Source organism: Penaeus vannamei, chromosome 22 (assembly GCF_042767895.1).
Source record: "Penaeus vannamei isolate JL-2024 chromosome 22, ASM4276789v1, whole genome shotgun sequence".
In the NCBI taxonomy this organism is placed as follows: domain Eukaryota; kingdom Metazoa; phylum Arthropoda; class Malacostraca; order Decapoda; family Penaeidae; genus Penaeus; species Penaeus vannamei.
In genome coordinates, this window is record NC_091570.1 from 20,388,858 (window position 1) to 20,401,357 (window position 12,500).

Here is a 12,500-nt window from a genome sequence, read left to right on the forward strand (position 1 = left end):
ATTTGCCGTTTTCGTCTCTTTTTTTTTGTTCCACTTTCGTCCCGTCGCGACTTGCCTGCATTGCTTTGCGTTGGCATTTTATGGCACAGATTAAGCCCTTTTTTCGCCGGTTGGGTTTGTACATAATGGCCGGTCCGAAGTCCATTTTAAGGCTTTTAACGAGCGGTATGCAAATTGACGGCGGGCGATCGGCGGAGGAACTACCGTGGGATAGTGCGGCGACAGTTCGGGCAAACACGGTAACTTGATAAATGAAGTGGGTGACCTCCCCTCGCTTTGTCTCCTATTACTTATCTCCCTCTTTCGCTACTCCTCTCTCTCTGTCTGCTTCTCTCCCCTCCTTACCGTGTTTTCGGTTGTTCCCAGGACCTGGAAGCGACCAGCTGTCCTGTCTTCGCACAACCTGCTGTTATCGATGGTTTGTGACCTCTCCTTCCCTCTCCCCTCTTCTGTCTCCCCTCTCGCCTGTCCCCTCTCCCCTCTCTCCTCTCTCCCCTCTCCTTTCTCTTTCTTTCCCTGCGCGGCCGACATGCGCATAATTGAATCGAAAGGTTTTCGGTAGTCCCGCGGGGAGGCCACTCGCTCGTGAGAATGGCCGGGTTTTGCGGGCTGGCAGCGGGTGTTGTCTTTGACCAGATTGCAGGATTAGTACGCCCACGAGACCCTTCTCCGCCCCCTCTCCCCCTCTCCTTCCCTTCTGCTTTCCCCTCTCCCTCCCCCCCACTCCTCCCGTTTCTCCCCTCACCCTTCCTCCTCTCCCCTATCCTTCCCTAGGTAGTACCCACCCTCTCTCTCCCCTCTTCCCCTCCTCCCTCCTCCCGGGCCAAAAAGTGTGTAAACAAGGGGTTAAATACAAGGCCATCCGCGCCGAGCTGTTATTGGGGTATTTATCCTCCTCTGAGACTGTTATTGTGGGAGAGCACGCCGGGCCATTGTGCCTTGGCGGTGTGTCCTGCGTGGAGCGTGAGGGCTGTGCCTTGGCGGTGTGTCCTGCGTGGAGCGTGAGGGGAGGGGTGGGGGGGGAGGTGTAGGAGTAGGAGTCTTAGAAAGGGTAGGGGAAGGGGTGGGGGAGGGGAAGGAGTCTTAGCAGGGGTAGGAGTCTTAGGAGGGGTGGAGGGGCAGGGTTAGGGGGCAGTATTAGGAGGGGAAGGAGTCTTATGAGGTGTAGGGGAAGGGGAAGGGTGTAGGTGTCTTGGGAGGATAGGAGTCTCAGGAGGGGTAGAGGGGGTGGGGGTAGGAGTCTTAGGAGGGGGTAGAAGTCTTAGGTGAAGAGAGGGGGAAGGGGGGGGGGGGGGAGAGGCGGATCATTTTGTTTGTGATGCGGTTTCTGTATCCTTTGCTTTGGGACATTTCTTTATGCATGTGCGCGTCTCCAGGCGCTGCCTTGACTCAGGATTGGCAATCATTTCCTGTTTCTTGCAGAGGTCCGTCAATATTTGTCGCTTTGTTTGTCTTCCCCTCTCAAGCTTTTTTTTTTTTATATTTTTATTGATTTGTTTTTATTTTTGCGTTCTCAGTTTTTTTATCGTGTATATTTATATATATCGTTCATATGATCTTTATATCTAAGTGGCTCATCTTGACATCTGTGACATCTGTTTATCAGTTTATACGTATAATCCCTTTTAGCCTCCTCCTCTCCTACCCCCTTCCCCCTGTCTCGCGTCTCCCTTCCCCCCCTCACCTCCCCTCCCCTTACGCACCTGTTGGTCGGTTAAATACATTTAGATCGGCCCTAATACGCGCCCCTGAAGTGTCCCTAAGGGAATGGACTTGCGTGGGAACGTGAATCTTCCCAGGACTGCGTCAGGGTGATCGCCTCCGTCTCCGTATGGTAGTGGAGTAGGAGGTGGAGGAGGTGGTGGATGAGGAGGAGGAGGTGATGGATGAGGAGGAGGAGGTGGTGGATGAGGAGGTGGAGTTGGTGAAGGTGGAGGTGGAGTTGGAGGATGTGGTGGAGGTGAAGGGTGTGGTGGAGGTGGAGGTCGAGTTGGTTAAGGTGGAGGATGTGGTGGTGGAGGTGGAGGATGTGGTGGTGGAGGTGGAGGATGTGGTGGAGGAGGAGGAGGAGGTGATGGAGGTGGAGGATGGGGTGCTGTGTGCATTCGGGATCGTGAAAGCAGGCCGCCCATCTGTGGTCGTATTTTGTATGTTTTTATTGGTATTATATTTAGAAGAGGGTGTGGGGAGGGGGAGGGTGTGAGCCAGAAGGGGGTGGTTGCCTCTGTCTTCGAGTTCTTTATTTTGATTAGGTTGCTTATATATATATATATATATATATATATATATATATATATATATATATATATGTATATATATATATATGTATACATATACATATATATATATATATATATATATATATATATATTGTATATATATATGTATATATAATGTATATATGTGTATATATATATGTATATATATATATATATATATATATATATATATATATATATATATATATATATATATATTATATATATATATATATATGTGTGTGTGTGTGTGTGTGTGTGTGTGTGTGTGTGTGTGTGTGTGTGTGTGTGTGTGTGTATGTGTAAATATATATATATATTTATTTATTTATTTACTTACTTATTTTCTCTTTCTTATTCACTCTCTTTTCCTTATAATTTCCCTTTTCCTTTTCTCTTATATCTTTGGTGCTAAACATTCCTCCAGCATTAATTCATTTTTCATTCCTCCTCCCCTTGCTAGTTTCTCTCCATCCCATCCCCGCCCTTCTCTCCCCTCTCTTCCCCTTTCTTTCCTTCCTTTCTATCTTGTCTTCCATTCCCAGTCTCCCTTCCCTTCCCATCCCTTCCCTCCCTCTCTTCTCCTCTTTCCCTTCCCCTCCCTCCTCTCTTTTTCCTACCTCCCTCCCTTCCCTCCCCTCTGGCTTCCTCAACCCCTGGAGATAACGGCGACTCGCGGGGTCAGCTCCGAGGGGTCACGGATGCTCAACCGGAATGGGATAATGACCCGTTTCGCGAAGCCTCCGCTGTAGCCGCCGCGCCGAAAATTGCCGCCGTAGGCCTACCAGATGAACCGGCGGCGTTTGCGTGATTTGTAGGCGCTGTTGTTGCCGGCGGGGAGGGAAGGGGAGGGAGGGAGGGAGGGACGTAAGGTTGATAGGTATGTGTGTGTTTGCGATTGGGGTGGTCTTGTTATTATTGGGTTCTACGGGCTCTGTGTGTGAGCGTGAGCGTGAGTGTGAGTGTGTGTGTATGTGTATGTATGTGTGTGTGCATGTATGTGTGTGTGCATGCGTGTGCGCCTGCGCGTACGCGTGCAAGCGCGTGTATTTGTATATGTCTGTGTACGTAACCATTTTTGAATGTCTGTTTGAAATTTGTCTGAATATACGATAAAATGAAAAACAAATGAAAAAAGACTAAAAATAGGAAATGGAAAAGAGAGGGAGAAAAAAAGATAAACCGTTCGAAACAAACACGCTAGCCAAACAGACAGATGATAGAACGTACAACAAAGCCGGATGAAAGAAAAGAAAGGGAGAGAATGAGAAGAAAAGAAAAGAGCGAGAAAAAAGGGAGCATCATCCTCTCCCGTCCGGCCGCAGCATCCTCAGCGTTCTTGTAAACAGTGGCGGATAAGTCGGGGCGAGTGGCGTGAGACCATTGGAAGCGTCGGCCGAAATCCGATTAATTGAACTTGATTGGCCGATCATTGTTATTGTGCTTTTTTTGCGTGTCCCCTCGGTGCTCTGGTTTCCCCTTGCCGAGGGTCCAGATGGTGAGGGCAGAGGCCAAGTGGGGAGCAGGAGGAGGGGGAGGGGGCGGGAGGGATGGGAGGGGGCGGGGAAGGAGGGAGAAGGAGAGGAAGCGAGGGAGGGGGAGAGGGCTGGAGGGTAGTAGAGGGGAGATGAGGGCAAGTGGGGTAGGAGGGGAAGGGAGGGGAGGAATATATGGGAGTGGAGGCAGGGCAGGTTTGAGTTTTATAAATGATAAAGAGTGAGAAGAAGGCAGAAAGATGAAGATTGATGAATGTTTGCGTTTACGTGAAAATATAGATAGGAATAGCATTGGTGGGGAATGATAGATGGATAAATGTGTATTAATTATCTGAAGTCGTACCAGAATGGAGAGAGAAATAATAGAGAATATTCAGACTGAGAGAAAAGATGAGGAAAAGAGGGAAATAAAATAGAATAACGGACAAAGAAGGAATTAAATGAATTGAGGAGGAAACCTCATGAAAAATGAGAGTGGGACAGGACCACCGCAGACGTTAGATAAGTGCACGGTTCTGTCACAGCAGCGGTTCGTCACTGTCGGATAATTGAACCACGCTTTATTATGATCATTATTTTGAGATTAACTGACTGGTTTAATTTATCATTGATCCTGTGATTTCGTGAGTGAGTGCGTGTTAGGGGGAAGTGGGGAGGGGGAGGGGAGGGAGGGAGGCAGGCAAAGGGGAGTCGGGATATGTTTATCGTTTTCTAATTTGCCCGATAAAAAAAAAGGAGTAGAAAGAAAAAAAAAGAAAGAGTAATGAACATGTGAAAGATCAAAAGGGTTCCCAAGACGCGGACAAATGCGTGTTCAAAGGGCTGAGAAAATTCAACAGAGAGAGGGTTGGCCGGCATGCGAGGCGGCAGTAAAAATGGCGGGTGGAAGTGGAATTTTGTCGCCTGGCGCTGTTTATTCAATAATTGCCTCCCCTCACCCCTCCCCTCTCCCTCTCTGTTCCCCTCCTCTCCCTCCCCCCCCCCTCTCTCTCTCTCTCTCTCTCTCTCTCTCTATCTCTATCTCTATCTCTATCTCTATCTCTATCTCTATCTCTATCTCTCTCTCTCTCTCTCTCTCTCTCTCTCTCTCTCTCTCTCTCTCTCTCTCTCATCTCTCTCTCTCTCTCTCTCTCTCGCTTTCTATTTCTGTATCTCTCCCTATCCCTCTCCCCTCTCCCCTCTCCCCTCTCCCCTCTCCCCTCTCCCCTCTCCCCTTCTCTCTGCTCGACTCTCTTTTTACTTCCTCAAATTTTCTTATCCTTTTTTTTCTTCCCCCATTCCTTTCCTCTTTATCCTTCTCCTCTCATATCCTTTTTCCTAACTCCATTTCTTTCTCTTCCCTTTCAACTTCCACCTTCTCTTCCTCTTGCCCAATTCTTTAGTATTATTCACTGTTCTCATTAATAAATAGTGTCAATAGTTTGATTTATACTGTTATTCATTACAACGTCACCTACAATTTTATCACCACCACAGACAGACAGACAGACGGTCAGACAGCACAGAATAGGCCCATCTGGCACGGAGGTTGTTTAAAAGGCTGGTGGGAATTCCTTGATTGAATTAATGAGTTGAATGTACTAGAAGAGTTATTAATTATGGTTTATTGTGAAAGGAGGGTGTGTGCGTGTGTGTATGTATGTTGCAGTTGAGTTATGATCGTTGCGGCGAGCTCAACATAAGGCTTTATGTGGTGGGTGTCATTAAGGTTCATTTTTGTAACCCTATCTCCCCCCGTCGGCTTTTGTGTTTGGGTTGGGCGAGGAGGGAGGAGGAGGAGGACGAGGAGAGGAGGGGAGGGGAAGGAAGGGGGGTGTGAGCCTATGGTTGATTTGATTCAATTTTCTTTTCTTCTTGTCGTTTTGTTTTGTGTTGATCTCGTTGTGCATGTTTATTGATTGATTGATAAGGTTGATTCTCTATATTTTTATTGTCATTATTTACTCTTAAAGATTCTTGCGCACATGAGAGGTTTAAGAGAGTAGAGTATAAAGGAGATGGAAAGGAGGGATAGGTATCAAGAAGACAAATAGAACGAAAAAGAAAGGAAAATGTAAAACCGAAAGAATTTAAAGAAAAAAAAGGATCTAAATAAAGATCAAGTCCCCCCCTCCCCCTCCACACACACACACACAAACACACCGTCTATAGGAAAGGCGAGGCGTTGTGCATGATCAAACATACATCACCGCCGCTTTGCTAATGACTCCCTCCTAATGACTGCAGCGGCCCCTCCATATGGAATCGCTGCCTCGCCGCCAATCACGAAACTTGGCTTTTGTTGTTCGGGCGTTAATTGAACAGTAATTAAAGCCTCGAGGGTTAATGACCACAGACGGGGAAGTTTTCTTGGAAGGTGATGCTGGTTCTGTGTGAGGTGGATTTGATTTATTGTTTGATTTTCTTGTATATGTTTTAATTTATTTATTTTTATTTTTTTTGGTTCGGGTTCTTGTTTATTTTGTTTTGCTTTGTTTTGTTTACGACCATAATCGATATTGCATCGTCAGCATCAATTTAAATGTCAGTATCATGACTTTTTGTTTGTTTGTTTGTATTTTTTATTTTTATATTTTTATTTTTTATTTTTTTACTTTCTTAATCAGGAGTATTGGCGGAGACAATGACTGTGTAAAGTCTTTTGTAGGGAGAGGAGAGAGATAGTGAGGATATATAGAATATGTGTACAGGGAGAGGGGAGGGAAAAGAGGAGAGGAAAGGAGAAGGAAAAGGGAAGAGGAGGAGATGAGGCGAGGGGAGACGGAGAAGGCAGGGGAGGGAAGGTAGGGAAGAGGAGAGGAGAGGAGAGGCGAAGGAAAAAGAGGAGAGAAAGGGAGAGGGAAAGGAGGAGAGGCGAGGAGAGGAGAGGTGAGGCAAGGAGAGGCTAGGATTGGAGGGTTATGAGCCTGCAGGATACTCGGCCGTCCCAACCCCACTCTCTTCTAACCGCCGGGCCACAATGGACAGGAAAAGGCCTCGCGAACCACAATAGGATCTCGACTGAGCTTTATCCTGCACGGGCTCGGTCACTCGTAGGATCATGCTGAATAACGCGCCTTTCTCTCATCTCTTTCATTCTCGTAATCATTCTCTCTCTCTTTCTCGTAGTATTATATTTCGCTCTCTCTCTCTCTCTCTCTCTCTCTCTCTCTCTCTCTCTCTCTCTCTCTCTCTCTCTCTCTCTCTCTCTCTCTCTCTCTCTCTCTCTCTCTCTCTCTCTCTCTCTCTCTCTCTCTCTCTCATCTCTCTCATCTCTCTCTCTCTTTCCATCTCTCCATCTCTCCATCTCTCTCCCTCTCTCCATCCCGTACGACCCACCCTCCCCACTTCTTCCCTCCCCTTCTATCTCCCACTGTTTCTCTTTTCTGTCACTGATCTCTCCTCCTCCTCCTCCATTATCTCCCTTCCCTCTCGTCCATGTTTCGCGTATATTCTGTCGCCCCCCTCTCTTTCCTATCAAATTTTCTCTCCTCTCTCTCCCTTTCTTCTCTTCCCTTCTTATTTCCCTCGTCCCCAAAGTTTCTTGTTTTCCTCATAGTCCTTCGCATGTTTCCTCTCACAATTTCTCTTCTCTTCCCTTCTTATTTTCCTCAACCCTTTCCGTCCATCAGTTTTCCTCAACCCTTTCCGTCCATCACGTGTTTCTTCTCACAATTTCCCTCCTCTCTCTTTCTCTCTCCCTTTCTTCTTTCCCCTTCTTATTCACGTGTTTCGCAGCGAGTCCCGGATGCTGGGGTATCGGATGACAGGATTTCACCGTCCTGTGGCACGAAGGAAAATCTTGCTTTCTAAAGAGACGTGCATTAACCCGCGATGGAGACACGTGGGTTGTGAAGGAGTAGGTAGGGAGTGGGTGGGGAGTGGGGTGGGTCGGGTGGGTCAGGGGGAGAGTGGTAGGAGTGGGTGGGTTGGGTAGGTGGATTGGGGGGTGGGATGGGGGTGTGTGATGGGGGGGTAGATGGGTGTCTTGCTAGGAGCGGGTGGGTGGGTGGTAGTTTATGGGGAGTGGGTATGGAAAAGAGAGAGAGAGAGAGAGAGAGAGAGAGAGAGAGAGAGAGAGAGAGAGAGAGTGGATAAGAGAGAAGTGGTTTGAAAGGTGTTTGGGGAGTGGAGGTGGATGGAGAGAGAGAGAGAAAGAGAGAGGGAGAGGGAGAGGGAGAGGGAGACAGGGTTTTGTTATATTTTTATGTTTATTGGCGATCAGCGTGTGGTTGTCGATACATTACCTGAACTCGAGGCTAATGGACCAAATTGACCGGACCCCCCCTCCCCCCTCCCCGTTGATTCTCTGTCTGACTCCCAAATGGACGTAAACGGTTGACATTGCCGGCTGAACGGCTGTTGTTCCGTTGACATAGCAGGTTGAACTGTTGTTTGTTGTTTGCGTTGACGGTAGCGTGGGTCGGTTGAACGAGGGCTAGTTCTTAATGTATTTGCTTTTATGGGAAAGTGGTGATGATGGTGGTGATGGCAGTGGTGGTGATGATTATGAAGATGAGGATGATGCTTATGACGATGATGGTGGTGATGATGATGATGATGGTGGTGGTGGAGGTGGATGTGGTAGTGATAGCAGCTGTAACAGTATAAGTGACGATAACGATGATAATTGTTACAGGCATATTTGTGATTATTGCAACAGGCTCCTGCTGAAACACCACCCCGCCCCCATCTCCATACCATCCCCACCCCGTATGTGGTTCAGTACAGGAAGTCGGGGCAGCCGTATAGGAGGACCGACCGATCCATCCGATAGCGGCGCATCTGCGTTGGCAGTTCGGAGGTCGGCAGGAGTCGGGAGTCGGGGGTGGAAGAGGCGATTTAAACGCTGACGTCACCCGATCAACTCACCTCAGCATTGATCCGATTGTCATTTGTCGTGATGGTCCCTGCACGTGTTCTATCGGTGCCCATATATATATATATATATATATATATATATATATATATATATATATATATATATATATATATATATATATGTATGTATATATATATATGTGTGTGTGTGTGTCTGTGTGTGTGTGTGTTTTCGTAACTTTTTTTTTGCATTGTTTGTAAGTAGCCTTTTAATTTGTTTGAAGACGTTGAGCAAAGGTATGGAGGAGGAGGAGAAGGAAGAAGAGGAAGAGGAAGAGGAAGAGGAAGAGGTAAAGGAGGGGGGAGAAGAGGAGGAGGAGAAGGAGAAGGAAGGGAGAAGGATAAGTAACGCGGACGGTAAAGGACGTGCGAGGAGCGAGACGTGGCAGCGTCGGAGGGCTCGGAGTGGGCAGGTGTTGCCCTACCGCCCCCTTGATGCCATATACCGGGCATTACGTTTTTTAAGACCGCGAACGAACCTTTCTACCTCCCCATAGACGGTAACGAGTGCACGGAAGTCTGTCTTATCTGTCGGCGAGGAGGGAAGGCCAACTGGCCGATCGTGAATCCCTCGCGGAAATACGCCCGCCGAAGGAGAGGACGAAGGAGAAGCAGCAGAAGCGAGTCGTGATTGAGGAGGTTCTGCCCTCGAGACGCCGAGAGTCCTCCCTGCCTCCCTGGCTCCCTCCCCTCCCCTCCCCTCCCCTCCACGCGGCGCGGGGCGACACACGACCGCACGCACAGCTGCTGTCCCGCCCGCCCGCCCGCCTCTGGCCCGCCGATCGGATCCTTTCGGGTTCCTTCGTGCCCGCGGCGGCTCCTCGCTCTCCGCCCCGGATTAGGGCCCGGGGGTTTATTTGCCTAATTTTATTGCTGTATGGGTAGGGGGGTTGGGATTTAATTTTCTTAGGCCGCTCTCAGGTTCTTGTAATTATTCAGTAATTAATTGTTTTCTTTATTGTTGTTATTATTTTTATAATGTTACAAGTAATGTAAGGATAATAATAATGATGCTTACTATTTTGCCATCATCCTCAACCTTTTAGTAATTACATAACGCTATGGTAATTATTGATAGAGCCAAATTAATATTTTGAAGATCAAGATTTACACCACGAATAGAGCTTCTGAAACCTCTCCATTCCTTCTTTTCTTTCTCTTCTCCCTCTCCCTCTCCCTTCCCCATCAAGATCGGGATCGTGGGCCTGAAAGCGGCGTTTGGGATTAGGAGAGACGCACGGGATAAAGGACGGAGGGAAGGAGGGAAGGGGAGGGAAAGGAAAGGAAGGGGGGAGAGGGGAAGGGAGGGAAGGAGGGGTAAGGGAGGGAAGGAGGGGGTAAGGGGGAAGGGAAAGCTTTGCAATGCAGAAGGGAGAGAGAAAGGAAAAGAGAGGAGGGCGTCGTAGGAGGGAGAGAAAGAGGGGGAGGGTGGGCGTTCGAGGAGGAAGAGAAGGAGGGATTACCCGAGGGATAAGACCACCTCGATACTGCGGATTTGCTTTTGTCGGCCAGGTGATCGGCGGGCGGCGAGCCGGCTGTGACGCTGCGATAAGATACCACAGTCCTGCCGCAGGTTTATTGGGGTACCACATGTGCACGGGGCGACTGGGCCTCCCCGCCTCTCTCTCTCTGTTTTTCTTGTTTTTTCTTTCTGTTTATTTATTCTCTATTTTTACTTTCATATAACTGTAGGTCCATTTGTTTATCTGTGTTTCTATATCTGTCAGTCTGACTATGTATCCATATGTGCATCTATCTATTTATATTGCTCTCCTTGTTTCTGTGTGTGTGTGTGTGTGTGTGTGTGTGTGTGTGTGTGTGTGTGTGTGTGTGTGTGTGTGTGTGTGTGTGTGTGTGTGTGTGTGTGTGTGTGTGTGTGTGTGTGTGTGTTTTCTATTTCTTCGACGTCAACAATGTATTAAACATGATGGAGAAGATGTGTTATCGACAGAACAAGAATGTATGGAATTATCATATATACATTATTCTAATATTGGGAATATATGTTTTTGTTTCTCTCTTTTTCTTTTGATCTTCAATACCACATTCTTCGGGATTAGACTCTTCGCAGAATCCTAATAGACATATTTTGTATGACTGTTTTTCCCTCGCCGCGTGTGTTGGGGGAGGGGTGGTGTGGGGGTGGGGGCTCCTGGAACATAGCGATGCGCTCCCATGCGTGTAGGATTGAATGCGTTTTCTTGCGCGAGACAGTTAGACCCGTGCTTTTTTTCTCGCTTTTTTCTCATTTTTCATTTGAACGAAGGGTTTATTGTACGCACGTAATGCAGCCGAGGGTAATATGCTTGTTGTGGTGACGTGTGTGTTTCTGGCTCCAGCGGCTCGGAGGTATTTCGGGCCTCATTGTGCGAGGATGAAGAGGATGGTGGGGTGGGGGTGAAGGAGGAGGAGGATTGAGGATTGAGGATGAGACCCCGATGCTGGTGGCTGTCTTTCTCTCTCCTTGTGGCTGGCTGGGTCTCTCCTCGGCGCGGGTATTTGCTCTGTCTAACTCACTTTGGGCTCGGACTTAACGAAGCAGAAGTCCTGGGACGAGGATGGCTTCTCGGGCCGCGCCATTCACCGTCTATTGGCCCAGCGTCGGCGGCGGAGGCGGCCATAAAGACACGTAATATCGTCCTTCTTCTCCGGTGGCTCGGAAGGTGGAGAGACATTTTACAAACAGGGCGCTCACCTCCCCCTCCTTTCAACCTCTTTTAGGCCGAGCTCCCCCGTGTAAACACGTTTGTAAATAGTTCGATTCCTGGCCCGTTTGTTATTTACACGGGGTGGTCGCTGGTCATTGTTGAGGAGGAGCCCGGCCGCCCGAAGCCGAGTGGACCCGCGATGCCCTCTGGTCCGACGTGACGTCACCGCTGTTTGCCCGCGTTTGGCTCCGACTTGGGCTTCGTGCGGGGGTAGTTTCGCGGCCGAATGAAACGTTTGGTTGTGACGTTGTGGGTCTTTCTTATGTTTAGAGTTAGCGTATGGCTTTATAAGGGAAAAGGGAGAGGACGCAGCGGGTGTGCGCCCATGCACCATCATGCAGTGATTCGTATTGACTGGCGAGGGGGGAGGTAGGAGGGGAGGGGTAGCGGTGGGCAGGAAGGCATGAGTGGACCGGGGTACGGGGATCGGTGGAGGGGGAGGAGGGGGGATGGCGTAGGAGGGAAGGGAAGGGAAGGGGAGACCGGCGTAGGAGGCAAGGGCAGGGAAGGGGAGGGGAGGGGAGACCGGCGTAGGAGGCTAGAGGACGGGGAGAGGAGGGTAGGGGGGAGGGAGGGAGGGAGGGAGGGAGGGGGATGTCCCGCGGCGTCACCAGTGAGCTGAGCGTGGGAACAAACTCGCGCCGGGTGAGTCGCCTATCACAGCCACTGGGAAGAACTTGATGATAAATTTATCCACCCAAGGGACCGTTTTTTCTGGCTGTCCGTAGTCGGCATGCGTTGTTCGCCATCCTTCCTTTACATCATCCTATTTTCCCATATGTCGCGTGGAAGGGGTTTGCCCCGATGGATGGATAGATGTGTGGATGCGGGGTGCGTCTCCGGGGACCGAGTAGGTGGATGGATAGAGGCGTGGATATTGTTCGTGTTGTCATTGGGGATGTGACGGCTGTGGAGTTTCTGGAATATCCCTTGGGTTGTGTGATTTTTCGGGGGAGTGCGGGCGCGCGGGCGGGGGGGATAGGGGCGAGGGCGTGGTGGTAGAGTATGGATGGGGGGTTGTGGGGGGAGGGAAATGGGGTCGAAGTTGTAGGTTGTAGTGGTTGTAGACCGTTGATAAGGAAGTCGACGTCATTGAGGGCGTAAGGACGGGCAGGGAGAGTAGAGGATGTTAGTCATTGGGAAGTACTTACGGCTGCGTAGGTGTAGGGTGGAGGGAG

At 49.1% G+C, this 12,500-nt stretch overlaps 1 protein-coding gene across 1 annotated transcript in view; it reads left to right on the top strand.

Moving 5' to 3' along the window:
• N (neurogenic locus Notch protein) overlaps window positions 1–12,500 on the top strand; it is a 144,602-nt gene that overhangs the window by 26,408 nt on the left and 105,694 nt on the right. The gene's annotated exons all lie outside the window — the stretch shown is intronic.